The sequence below is a fragment of the Mastomys coucha genome, unplaced genomic scaffold (assembly GCF_008632895.1).
Source record: "Mastomys coucha isolate ucsf_1 unplaced genomic scaffold, UCSF_Mcou_1 pScaffold22, whole genome shotgun sequence".
Classification (NCBI taxonomy): domain Eukaryota; kingdom Metazoa; phylum Chordata; class Mammalia; order Rodentia; family Muridae; genus Mastomys; species Mastomys coucha.
The window spans coordinates 53,019,688-53,030,200 of NW_022196905.1; positions in this window are offsets into that span (position 1 = coordinate 53,019,688).

A 10,513-nucleotide genomic window follows, 5' to 3' on the forward strand; every position below is an offset into this window, starting at 1 on the left:
TGAGCCTCCGTGTGGCATGGCCCTGAGGACCATGTGCCCTGAGGACCTCATGCTGTGTCATGCTCTGCTTGCTGCCCTCACATTCTTCTTAATCTAAGAATTATATGAAAACTCTAAGGGGGCTTTCAGTCCCTCACTGGGCAGTATTTTTGACACTCACAATAGTAATGTTGGATCTTTATTCAGACATTGCTGCTGGAGCAGATTAAGAATTCAATCACCACCCTAGAGAAGAACTTAGAGATATAGTTTGTCAGCAATGACCACCGACCTTAGAAAGCATTTAGAAAAATAAAATTGTTAGTGAAGCAAGGTTGAGTTGTTTATACTATTGGCTCTAGAGGAGAAAATTTTAGGGAACAATTTGAAGTTCAGAAAGGCACACTCTTAGTAGTTATTCTAGGGACCCTTTATGGTCAGGGAACAAGAACAACAGCAGCAATGACTGACTGATGTGACTCTCATTTTAGCCGGACTGATGATTTATTTGTTATATCCATTTTTGTCCTCAATTCCTTATATGATTTATTAAGATTTGCTGATGATGAGTAGATATGTGTGCTGAGGATTTAAGGTACATATGACTGATTTTATATAAAAGTTTAGATTTGTGATTCTTTTAACATTCTTACAAGATTTCTGTTGAACATAAATAATAAAATAATTACTCCTTTCTTTGTAATCACAATTTGGTAGCTGCCAGTTAGAGAAACAGTCTGAGAAAACTACATTGCTTGCTCAACGTTTGTTAGTCTCTAACACCTTGCTCAGTTACAAAGTTACTTGGGCTTTTTTAAATAATTTGTTTTCTTTACCCGTACTACATAATTTATTTCTTGTAAAGGTATTGGAAAATACATTGTTTTTTCATAATCATTCACTAGAAGAAAACCAAAAAGTAATCACATTGTAATTTTATACTTATTGAATGATTTTGGTGGGGTGTATAAGCTATGGAAGAAAGAATGAAGAATGGTAGCTGAAACATTGTTCCTTCCATCCATCAACTATGTGTATGTGTATGTATGTGGAAAGTTTGTGTAAATGGGGATGAAACCTTGATCCTTCCAGTCATTAACTACATTTATGTATGTACACATGTAAAGCTTCTCTGGGTGTGTGCTAGAGCTGGCTACATCCACCAGTTTTGGGCAGTTTTATGTGTGTGTGAAATGTGTGGAGATAGGTTCCTGGAACGTTGCTCTACTATAGCATTTATGAATGTGTCTTTCTGTAGGTTGGTATGCCTGTATGTATGTGTGTATTTATGTGTGCATGTACTTTTTTTTTTAATATGAAGTTTTGGGCCTCAGCATTTTGTTTTATCAACTCAGTGTATGTGTGTATATGTTTGTGTGTGTGTGTGTGTGTGTGTGTGTGTGTGTGTGTGTTCATGCACTCACATGAGTTCATGTGTGTGAATTTTCTTTTTCCTGCTTGTTACTTCTGGCCCCAAAGAGTTAAAAGAGTGCATAGTTTACCTTTGGTCTCAGAAACTGCTAGCCCCAGTAAATTAAGCTTTTCCCTCATAGAAAAGTCTGGTGACTAACTTCTATAATCCCTAGCTGCTTTTGGCAGCAGTCCCTGTAGCTATCTGGATAGACCCCAGTCAGCAGCTCTAAGCACTGACCCCCAAGAGCTGCTTGCCTCAGTTTACTCACCCTCTTGTCCCAAAGTTGGTCACTGGCAAGATTGTGTTGTTTTTGTGGAGTACATTATTACTGATACATTTCATATGTACAAATATTTAGAACTGGGTCCATACTAGTAGTTTTATTGTATCATTTTTTTGTTTGTTTGTTTTTGTGGAATGATTCTAATTCCAATCAAACAGAATATAAAAATAAGTCATTAAAACTTAGTTATTGCTAAGAATACTGTATTAGATTACTAGGCTTACAATTTTTATTGTTATACTAATATTGGAAGAAACCTTTCCTTTTTTTACAAGTTTTGTTGTATCAATTTGAAAAGTTTATGATTATAAGTATTTTGAGGAAAGGATTTCCTCAAGATGGTTGATTAAGCTAACTTGAACTTGGTTGGTTAACATCATTATTTAGAGAATTCACTAGGAATGAGAGATATGACTTGGTGGCAGAACGGATGCCCTGCAGATCTTCAGTGCTACCAAGAAAAATGTCTATGGAAATTTCACTTACTCAGTGCACCAAGGCTGTGGTTGGTAGGGAGAATTGAGGAGCACATATATTTTTTTATCATTTCAAGTGATTAAATAAGTGTTCCACTAGAGAGATATAGCTGTATAGATATGGAGAAACACAAGTCATGAACTGTAAACAGAAGTCTTGCAAACATTGCCACAGCCTGTAAACAAATACCTAGTGGAAGCATAGAGATATACGTAATAAGGAAATTAATGAAGAGAGAAGATAGAACAGTTTTTTTTTTTCTAAAATGTGTAATCTAACAGGGACTTAATTCTTATTTTATTTTCTAAGATTCTAGTTTTATTCTTATTTATCCAGTAAAGTGCAGACATATATTTATGTAATAATGCATCAGAACTACATTTTCACTTTTGTGATACTAAATTGGACATGGTTTGAAATCTTTAAGATTCTCTCTGTTAAATTTGTATATGAAATGGCCTAGATATGTGTGATATCTAGAAGGTGTGAGAGTTATTTTCTTGATGGGCATGGCAGTTTAAAGTTCTCTTAAAGTAGAAGAATATTTGAAAAAGAAAATATACTTGAAAGGTTGGCTTTATTCCTGAGTTAGTGATTTGTACACAATGATATTTTCTTATATGGTAAAGTAAAGACATTTTAGATCTTAAAATAGAAATATGATGATGTATTATAACATCTTCAAAGGATGACTGAATTTTCACTTTCAAAAACACTGTCATGTATAGCAAAATTGAAGGCTCCTCAATTGATTTTTCCAATAACTATCTAGCTCATCAAATACCTCTTGTTTCATCCAAGCGTTGATTAACTATTTTATTGATGTAATGGTGTAATTGGTGCTTTAACAAGAATTATGCATATTAAGTAAAGAGAAAACATGGTCCTTAATTGCAGATGCATGCAGCTTATTGCTGAGGACTGTAAAACTAAAGTCTTAGTTATTATCCTGTAAGACCACACCACATACTAGGTAATTAGGTTTTTTTAGAAATTTATTTCTTACGATCTGGCAGCTATGAAGTTCATTATCAAGGTAGTAGCACATGCTAAAGGACTCACTGCTGAGCTACAACACAGATAGAAAGTCTATCTCAAATGATTGAGCATGTTGAGAAACTGGAGGGAGATGAAAGCTGAAGTGGCTTTTGAAATAATCTAAGCTCGTAGTAACTAATTATCCACTTTCCAGAAGAGGACTCTCTAGTGATTGTGAGACCTCATGTCTGAAACAATTATAAAAGACCTTTCCTTCTCACACAATTGTAATGTCAACTGAATATGACACAAGATTTGGAGAAGATACACTATTGGAACCAACAAAGATATGTTGTTTGTTAAATATGACATCACTTCTATGTTTATGAAATAATGGTATCAATATAATACAATAATGCTAGTAAGTGTAATTTAAAATAAAATAACCTTTTACTTTAAAAAACAATAGACATCATAGATGTTTTAATTTAAGAGTGAATTAACTATTAAAATATTATTTCTACGCATGCTAAACTACATATTTTTAAAAATTCCTGTCTAAAGGAAGAACAAGGATTAAAAAAAAATGGAGCAGAGACTGAAGAATGGGGCATCTGAGGACTGCCCCACCTGTGGTATCCATTCTGTCTGCAAACACTAAACCCGACACTGTTGAGGTTGCCAAAAGGCACTTGATGACAGGAACCTGGTATGACTGCTCCTTGAGAGGTTCAGCCAGCAACTGATCAATACAGGTATGGATGCTTGGAGGTAACCATCAGACTGAGCTCAGGGACACTGGTGGGTAAGCTGGCAGAAGGACTGGAGGATCTGTGGGGGATTACAACCCAGTTCGATGAACAACATCAGCTTTTCTGACCACACAGTGCTCCTAGAGATTAGACCACCAAACAAGGAGTGATCTATGGCTTCAGAGACATAGGTAGCAGGGAATGACCTTGTCTGATATCAGTGAGGCCAGAGGCCCTTGGACCTGTAGAGGTTTGATGCCACAATGTATGGGGATGTTGAAGGAGTTGGTAGGGGGAGAGGGAGAGTGGGCAGGGGAGCACCCAATAGAGGGAAAGGGGAGGGAAGAAAGGGAAGTACTGGGATGGTGGGGTTTGTAGAAGGATAGCCACGAAGTGGGATAACATTTGAGATATAAATGAATGGAGTGATAAATTAAAAAAAAATCTAGTTGACTCACCAAGTATCTTTAATGACTTTAATATATATAGGTCCATATATTTTATTCATCATGGGGAAAGGTTTTTTTCTAATTTTTATTCTTTACCGATACATTACATCTTGACTGCAGTTTCCTGTCTCTCCCCTCATTTCTGTCTCCCCTTCCCACTTTCACACTTCCCCGGGTACACCCCCTTCTAACATGTCACAGAAAAAAGAAGGCCTCCCAGAGAACTCAGCTAAACATGGCATAACAGAGTACAGTACGACCAGGTATATATCACCGCATGGAGGCTGGATGATGCCAACAGGAGAAAGAGTAAAGCCCCACAAGCAAGCAAAAGAGTAAAAGACAACTCCCTGCTCCGACTCTTGGGGATCTCAACAAGCTCCTCACCCATAAGATGTATAGAGTGGACCAAGGTCAGACCCTTACAAGCTTCCTTATCCGTGCAAGCCGTGGGGAGTCTGGTTAGTATTAAAGTGTTTCACCTACTTTCAAACTTTATGTGACGTGTATATTAGTTATTTGCTCTGTTGCTCTGAGAAAACTAAAACGAAAGTAGAGTAAGGTACATAAGGTAAGAGGAGATTCATGTGGCTCAGAGTTCCATGGCAGGAAATCATAGTGAGTGGAGTTTAAGACAGTTGGTTATTTTAATCATAAAATCAAGAAGGAGAAAGTAATGTGTGCTTTGCTCAGTTCACTTTTGATTGTTGTCTGGGATCCAAGACCATGTAATGGTGTTTCCAAATATCAATTTGTCAACTTTGACCCCCAGAACAGGAAACAAAACAAAGTAATATGTATTGGAAAGGTATTTGGCGAAAGGTATATTTGCATACTTAAAAAGACAGGGCAACATTTCATTTAAGATATTCAAACTAATTACTATAACTAATGTGTCTGCATGTGTTTGTGTGTGTGTTTTGTGTATGTGTATATGTACTTTTTTTCTCTCTAGTCATTTTTTTATTAGATATTTTCTTTATTTACATGTAAATTTCTCCTTTCCCAGATTACCCTCAGAAAATCAAACAAACAAACAAAGAAAACCAACAAGAACAAACCCCTGTTGCCTCCCACCTCCCATGCCTGCCCCCCTAACCTCTCCCACTTGTTGGCCCTGGCATTCCCCTACACTGAGGCAGAGAACCTTCACAGGGCCAAGGTCCTCTCCTATTGATGATTGAATTTGCACTCCTCTACTATACACATGCTGCCAGAACAATCAGACCCACCATGTACAGTCCTTAGTTGGTGGTTGAGACCCTTTTGTTTTATACTATAATACTCCCCTTGTTTTCATTAGCTTGTGGAGAGTTGTTAAAATTGGTGTTATTGGCAAAAAATGGGCAACACTGTGACTAAGGTATATTTTTTTCAGAAGTATCTGTCTCTGGCAGGTAAACTGTCAAACTGCACCCATGTAGATTTTAAAAGCATATTATTTTATGGTTTTTCTTCATGAGACAGATTATATAAGACAGCTTTTTGAAATAGTCCTGAATTTGGTTTTCAAAATTTTACAAAAATATTATCATGTTCTATAATCAGTTCAAAAATATCTTTGGGTTGAATTATGCATTGAGACTCAGTGAGGAGACTATTGATGCATCTCTATTGCTCTTAAACTATTTAGAAATACAAATAAATAGGAAGAAAAAATTAATAGCTATGTAGAGACCAAATTCATTTCAGACTTAATATACTGCAACTTGTCATATAATACTGGCTATACCTGTGAGCTATGGTATAAAATGCTATGGGATTACAAAACAATGATTTCCAGAACTTAGAGACCAGTATTGACATCTTGAGCCATGCTTACCAAACAGTCACAAAGAAAGACCAAATGTTAAATGATTTGGTGTTATAAGAGAAGTGACTTTTGGACCAATCAAATAAACAATTAGCCAAAATTAACTTACATGTATATAGTAAAATTGTGTTTCACTAAGGTTCTTTACATATACAATAGGACAAGGGACTCTTATTAGTAGATAATATGAGCAAAACTGAGTAATCACACACAAAATAATTAAATTTGATAAGTCTTCTACAATGTCTAAAGTCAACTAAACTGTTCATATTTTTGGTAAATCTTAAATCTACAATTCCTATTGGCTATTTAGTGTTAATCAGTTTGCCTTAAAAACCTTGGATTCAATGAACATTATTTGGACTTTTGAATAGAATATAGTTTTGAATAAATGTGTATACAAATATATACATACATACATACACATATATAATAGCAATGAAACAAAGCCATGAATTTGAATGAGACATGAGACAGGTATATGGGAGGGACTGTTAATGAAAAGGGGGAAATGGAATTAAATTATAGTCTAAAATATAAATTAAAAGAATATATAGAAATAACTGTTAGGCATTGGCATTAGCAATTATTTCCTGTCTGTAAAAATAAAAGGGATTCTATGATACTGCTCAATAAACTGAATTTCAGAAGCTGGCAAAAATACATTTTAAAAATTGTATTGCTGTTAAGGATTTAACATCCAAAACAAATAGGAACCTTCTTCATCTTCTTGATAGCAAATCCATAAATAACCATCTTGTATGTGACCTAAAATATACAGCATTATAAAGAATGTGAATAGAAGAGTAATTGATGCTTGAAACACTGCTTAATCCTACTGATTATCAGTTAGATTGTAACCTGAAACTTCAATAAGATATTATCACATGCAGGAGATAAATACAGAAGTGAAATCAAAGCAAATATGTGTCTATGAGCTTCTGCATGTATAAATATATGCCATTTAATACAATGAAAATTTATATACCCAGCATTGGAGGCTATATTTCATTTTCTTGAAAAAAATCTAAAAGTAAATTTACAATGATCCAGAAATCACATGTGACATACAAACCAAGAGAATTTAAAACAAGGCCACAGATACAAGCCCAATTTGTTTATTGCAATAATATATTTAACAGAAAAATATGGAATAAACCTTATGCTAACTGAAGGATGGATGGAAAATAAAACGTAAACCTTAAAAATTAATATGGTTCTGCCAACTGAGTCTATAAATGCCAAATGATTTCATTGTACTGAGACAGAGTTTCATGTTTTACCCTCTGCCTTGAACTCTCTACATGGTTGATAGTTGACTTGAAAATTTGATCCAAATACCTGTACCATCGAAGTACAAATATTCTGCAAAATGTGTCAAGTTTCAGTGATTAAGGATAGGAAAGTTAAGGGGATTCAAAGAATAGCAATGCAAATAATAAATTCAATGTTATATGGGTTGTTTTTGGCCTTAAGATTAGGTCTTATATTAAATGTTCTGTGTACTTTAGAGAAAAAAAAACAAGAGAAAGAGAGACAGAGAGAGAGAGAGAGAAAGAGAGAGAAGAAAGAGAGAGAATGTCTAAAGCAAGTCAATATATACATATTGTATATATATGTATACAATATATATGTGTATATATATATATATATCAACATAAATATCCATTATATCCACAAACTGCAAATAACCTAAATGTCCCCAAAAGAAAAAAGAATAAAGAAAAGGTAGTGCATTTCCTGAATGGAGTTTTACTCATGTAATAAATAAATGAATAAATAAATAAATAAATAAATAAATAACATTAAGTTTGAAGACAAAAGGTGGTAACTAGAAAAAAAGTCTAACTCCTGAGTGAGATATCCCAGACACTGAAAGATAAATATAGTATGTATTTCCTTATCAGTTGATATTAGCCACTCAGTAAATGATAATCAAGCTACAATCCATAGAACCACAGAGGTTGGGTGAAGAAGAGGTTAGGAGGCATGTACAGTTCTCTCTGAGAAAAAGAAATATGAGAGATTTTTATAGGTGGATGGATGGGTGGACTGAGGGTGGTTGGAGACAGGAGGGGGGTCAGAAGGGAGCACATGGGTGAAAAGAGAGAGGGCAGGGAGAGACAGATAGAACTGGGGAGACATTGGAATGTATGAGGAAACCTTGTGCAGTAGAAATTCACTGAAATATATGAAGGTGAGTGAGAGAAAACTATAATCAGGATATATTATATGAGAAAATCTGTTTTCAATAAAAGAAAATTAAAACATAAAATTTATAATAAATATAATGTGATATATATAATATGCATATATATATAATGATATAGCAGGTTCAGTGCATAGGTTATAATTTTGTAGTCTATACTTCTGCTCACAGAATGAGTATCTGCTAGGTTACTAGTTAGGGATAATTTATTTTAGACTAAGATTTAAAGATTCATTTCCTCATTAACACCAGATGCAATTTCTTTTTTTTTTTTCTTTTTTTTTTTTCCTGTTTGGACATAGATCTCTTTTTTTTCTTAATTTATTTTTTAGATATTTTCTTTATTTGCATGGAAATTTCTCCTTTTCCAGTTTCCCTTCCAAAAACAAACAAACAAAAACAGCAAGAACAAACCCCTGTTGCCTCCCTCCTCCTCATGCCTGCCACCTCACCCTCTCCCACTTATTGGCCCTGGAATTCCCCTACACTGGGGCACAGAACCTTCACAGGGCCGAGATCCTCTCCTCCTATTGATGATTGAATTTCCAATCCTCTACTATACACATGCTGCCAGAACAATCAGACCCACTATGTGCAGTCCTTGGTTGCTTGGTGAGACCCTGGGAGCTCTGAGGGTACTAGTTAGTTCATATTGTTGTTCATCCTAAGGGGCTGCAAACCCATTAGCTGCATAGGTCCTTTCTCTAAATCCTTCATTGGGGACCCTGTACTCACTTCAATGGATAGCTGTGAGCCTCTACATCTGTATTGGTTAGGTGCTGTCAGAGCCTCTCAAGAGATAGCTATATTTAGGCTGGCTTGTCCTTCCTTCAGTCTCTGCTCCATAGTCAATCTCTGCAACACCTTCCGTGGATATTTGGTTCCCCCTTTTAAGAAGGAATGAAATATCCACCTTTTGGTCTTCCTTCTTCTTGAGTTTCTTGTGGTTTGTGGGTTGTTCTTCCTATATTCCAAACTTCTGGGCTAATAACCACTTATCAGAGAGTGCAAACAATGTGTGTTCTTTTGTGATTGGGTTACCTCAGGATGATATTCTCCAGATCCAACCATTTCCCTAAGAATTTCATAAATTCATTGTTTTTAATACCTGTGTAGTACTTCATTGTGTAGATGTACCACAATTTCTGTATCCACTCCTCTGTTGAGGGACATCTGGGTTGTTTCCAGGTTCTGGCTATTATAAACAAGGCAGCTATGAACATGCTGGAGCATGTGTCCTTCTTATATGTTGCAGTCTCTTTTGGGTATATGCCCAGGAGTGGTATAGCTGGGTCCTCTGGTAGAATATGTCCAATTTCCGGAGGAACTGGCAAACTGATTTCCAGACTGGTTGTACCAGTTTACAATCCCACCAGCAATGAAGTAATTTCCTCTTTCTCCACAACCTCTCCAGCATCTGCTGTCCCCTGAGTCTTTTATCCTAGCCAATCGGACTGGTGTGAGGTGGAATCTCAGAGTTGTTTTGATTTGCATTTCCCTGATGGCTAAGGATGTTGAACATTTCTTTAGGTGTTTCTCAGCCATTCAGTGTTAATCAGTTGAGAATTCTTTGTTTAGCTCTGTACCCCAATTTTTAATAGGGTTATTTGGTTCTCTGGAGGCTAACTTCTTGAGTTCTTTGTATACATTGGATATTAGCCCTCTATCAGATATAGGGTTGGTAAAGATCTTTTCCCAATTTGTTGGTTGTCGTTTTGTCCTATTGACAGTGACTTTTGCCTTACAGAAGAATTTGCAACTTTATGAGGTACCATTTGTCTATTCTTGATCTTAGAGCAGAAGCTATTGGCGTTCTCTTCAGGAAATTTTCACCTATGCCTATTTGCTAGAGGTACTTTCCCACTTTCTCTTCTATTAGTTTCAATGAATCTGCTTTGATATGGAGGTCTCTGATCCACTTGGACTAGAGCTTTGTATAAGGAGAAAGGAATGGATCGCTTTGCATTTTTCTACATGTTAACCTCCAGTTGAGCCAGCACCATCTGTTGAAAATGCTGTCTTTTTTTCCACTGTGTGGTTTTAGCTTCTTTGTCAAAGATCAAGTGACCATAGGTGCATGGATTCATTTCAGTGTCTTCAATTCTGTTCCATTGATCTACCTGCCTGTCACTGTACCAATACCATGCAGTTTTTATCAC